Source organism: Microtus ochrogaster, chromosome 1, assembly GCF_000317375.1.
Source record: "Microtus ochrogaster isolate Prairie Vole_2 chromosome 1, MicOch1.0, whole genome shotgun sequence".
NCBI lineage: Eukaryota > Metazoa > Chordata > Mammalia > Rodentia > Cricetidae > Microtus > Microtus ochrogaster.
In genome coordinates this window covers 89950132-89954040 of record NC_022009.1, presented here as the reverse complement: position 1 = coordinate 89954040, position 3909 = coordinate 89950132, and the positions used below count along the sequence as shown (strand labels likewise).

At 43.9% G+C, this 3909-nt stretch overlaps 1 pseudogene; it reads left to right on the top strand.

Annotated features, from left to right (window-relative positions):
* Positions 1-975: 975 nt before the first annotated feature.
* LOC101982821 lies at positions 976-1719 on the top strand (annotated as a pseudogene).
* The last annotated feature ends 2190 nt before the right edge of the window (positions 1720-3909 follow it).

The following is a 3909-nucleotide window of genomic DNA, read 5'->3' as shown; positions in this document are numbered from 1 at the left end:
CATTCTTAAGGCTGTTGCTTTCTAGGAATCTCACAAGAGCCCCATGTGCAGTAAACGGTGTGTCTTAACCCTCAGGTTCAGCCTTTCTGACCTATTTATAAAAAAACAATCTTTTTCATTTTACATACTGGTCCCAGCTCCCTCTCCCTCCCCTCCTCCTTCTCTCCCCAGCCCCCACTCCCCATCCACTCCTCAGAGAGGGCAAGGTTTCCCACAGGGAGTCAGCAAAGTCTGGCATATCAATTTGAGGCAGAATCAAGGCTCTTCCCCCTATATCTAGGCTGAACAAAGGTATCTCTTCAAAGAGAATGGGCTCCAAAACGCCAGTTCATGCACTCGGGATAAATCCTGGCCACACTGCCAGTGACCCCACAAACTGCAGAAACCACACAACTGTCACCCGCATTTAGAGGGTTTAGTTTGGTCCTATGCAGGTTCCTCCGCTCTGAGTCCAGAGTCAGTGAACTCCAACTAGCTCAGTCTGACCCATATTTTTTATCTTGTCAGACTACAGTCCCTAGGCAAGCCACCTGAGCTGCCATATTATAATCTTATTTATTCATAAAGAGGAAAGGGGATGGAGAGAGCAACCTGCTCCTCCAGAGGACAGAGCTGAGGTTGCCAGCACCCACGTGGTGACTCATGACCACCTGTAACTCCAGTGATCCGACACCTCTCCTGGCCTCCAGGGGCTGTTTCAAGTGATCTGACCCCTCTCATGGGCTTCTATATGTATACAATATGCATACACACACCAGGCACAAGCACAGAAAATAAAGTAAAATTTAAAAATAAAAAAGAGGGGAAAATGCGTGTCCTGTGGGCTGAGGGAGGCAGACGCGGTCTCCGCAGCGGGATGGTCCCTACAGAGGGTCTCCAGATGCTTCTGGATGGGAGGGGCTACGGCCTCGCAGCCGCGGTGGCGCTTAGGGACCCCAGAGGACCGAGGACTGGGCCCTGAGTAGAAGAAAAAGAATGAAAGAAGTAGATAACCTTGACAGTATAAAAGAAAAATGGATTTGTGAACTAGGACCTCCTAACAATCAGCCCCTCAATGATAATCAGCAAAGGGACTGAGAATATTTTGTTGACAGCCTTTTTGAAGAAGCAGAGAAGCTTGGTGTCAAATGTTTGTCCCCCACGGAACAGAAGAAACAGGCAGAGGTAATTGCAAAATGGTGGAAAAATGGATTCACAGTCAATGATGACTCTAGAATTTCCTCTGATGGTGAACGTCAGCAGTTTCTGAACTCCATCAAAAAGGGGAGATTACCTTCAGAATTACTGGAATTTTTGATAAAAAAGAAGTGGATGTTAAAGTTGAAGATTAAAAAAAATAACTATGTATATCTACAAAGCCTGTGTCCCAGCCCTTCTCAGGACAGGGGCACAGACTAGGAATCGTTTCTGAAGCCGAGTATCTAAGTAGAAAATAAAGTACTTTTTCAGTGAACAACTTAGATCCAGATCTGGTTGTCCGACGGGGAAAGACTGTCCAGAGATTTAACACTTCTGGTAGGGTGAGCCACATCAAAGACTTCACTGAAAATACCAAGAATCTCAGAGAAGCCCCTCCCCTTTTGCCCTGGCAATGGCTCTTCCTTTCTTCGACTTCTGGATGAGATGCTCACATTGGAAGAAGCAGTTCTGCAGAATGCTGCAATTATTCAGAGACTCCAGATAACTTCTGAACCTTTTAGAAAACCCCAACAGTTTTGATTTCTGAGAGACTGAGAGAAATGACGGTTGGAAGTAGATTGCAGAAGTGAGAGACAGAAGTGGTTTGAGCGCTACTTAGTTCCTTATGGGGGCGTTAAATATTCACAAGTTAAAGTTAGGAGAGTAATGTATGGCTGGAAACCACAGCTAATGCATTTTTTTCCCAAAGGCCACACAGAAAAAAAATTATGTGTCTTCAAATCCTAGTTAAACGATATGAGATATTAAATAGCCGTGTCATTAATCTTAATGTGGCCTAAATTAAGAGCTTTCACAGCATTAGTACTGAAACATTTCCAAACAGCAGAAATTAATATAAATGTTAGCTATTTCGGTTTTTAAATAGCAATATATTAAAATATTGTACATGGCATGTTAAAAGCACCAATGTAATTATTATAGTGCCTGTGCCCAACCCTCATGGCTGCTCAGTTTTCACTCTGTTGAATTAAGCTCTAAGTAATTAAAATATAAGTACAAATCAATAAAAACACAAGTGAGGTTTACGTTGTAGCAAAGATTAAGTGCAGCTGCAGTATCCATAGGTGCTGGATATGTTCTATAAACTTTTTTATGTGAGTTATATGTATATATATATTAAAAACTTAAAGTTTGGTCAGGTGGTGATAGTGAACACCTTTAATTTCAGTACTCAGGAGACAGCAGCAAGCAGATCTCTGAGTTCAAGGCCAGCCTGGTCTGCAGAGTGAGTTCCAGGACAACCAGGGTTATATAGAGGAACCTTATCTTGGGGTGGGGAGAACCTTCAAAGTTTTCAAATGTTTATTCACTTAAAAACGATGACTTCAAAGCCCTCTAGCTCTCGCTCCCACCCCTACACCTCCTGAGAGAGGAGGGTCACGTGAGCCTAAGCAGCACAGCAAAGCCCTCTTTCACACCTAGAGAAGTGGCTCAGCAGTTAAGAGCACTAGCTGCTTTTGCTGTGGATCCGGGATCAATTCCCAGCACCCACATGGCAACTCGAAACCACTCTAACTCCTGTTTCAAGGCATCCAGCTCCCTCTTCTGACCCCTGGGCACTGCACTCAAGTGAGCCATGCAGGAAAAGCACATAATTTCCAAAGCATGAAAGGATTTCTTGAGAAAGCTGGCATTGTGGTTTTTTTTTTTTCTAAAAGTTTGTCTGACGAAGAAGATGAATGATTCTCACCTGTCTTTCCTGTCTCTCTGTTGTAGGCTCACTTACCTTGCAGCCTCTAGAAGACAGCTCTTTTCATCTGTGAGAGTAGAAAGGAAGCATGTAACACTACGATTAGGAAAGACATTTTGATAAAGGATCATTTGGGAGTCCTTTCCAAAGGGCCAATACCTGGCCAAACATGGTAGCCCATATCTGTGATCATAGAGCTTAGGAAGCGGAGGCAGAATGATTACCATGAGGTCAAGGCCATCTTGGGCTACAGAATAAGCCTGTCTTAAAACAACAAAGCCTGTTCCTGCCATATACCACAAACGATATGGTTCACTGAGTTGGTGATGGTGCCAGCTCCACCTGGAGCCTTGAGTTTGCAGGGATTTAGTGTAACACTGCAGGAATCTTGCTAGGCCTGAGTCCTGTGAGAATCCACCCTGTAAATACTTCACCACAGACCATGGCCCACTCCCCCGACATGCGATGTGTAGACCTCACTGAGATGTATTCTCTTCCTGCGTTTACCCAGGCTGCCCTCTTGAAGCTGAAGCACTCATGACATAGCCTGTGCCTTGCCTCCCATCACAGATGAGGCGGGGCTGGGAAAGAGCGAATGAGGTTTTACCTGAGACTCAGGAATAACAAGGCGGAACCTATGTACGGAACTGGACGCCCTGGCTCCGCCCTTTCTTTTGCTTTCTTCCCTAGCCCCCAGCCTTCCACATGCCACACCTTCATCTTCTGGGTGGGTAGTGGAGAAGAGAGGATGAAGGAGAGCATTTTCATTTTGTCCTTTACCTAGGAATTCAGCAGGTACGGAACAGAAAATTAAATATTTGTTGTCGATAACGTTTACACAGAGCACTCTTTCGTAAAACAGAAATAATTATGTTCTTACCAAATAAAAGAAGGAAGTAAAATTGATGATTCTGTCTTTCAGATACAGGCAAAACTTTCAAATGTTACTATGTTCAAAAATCTCTAAGGAAATGTTTCATATAGGCCTATCATGAAACTTTTATTTGTGTCTTTGTAGT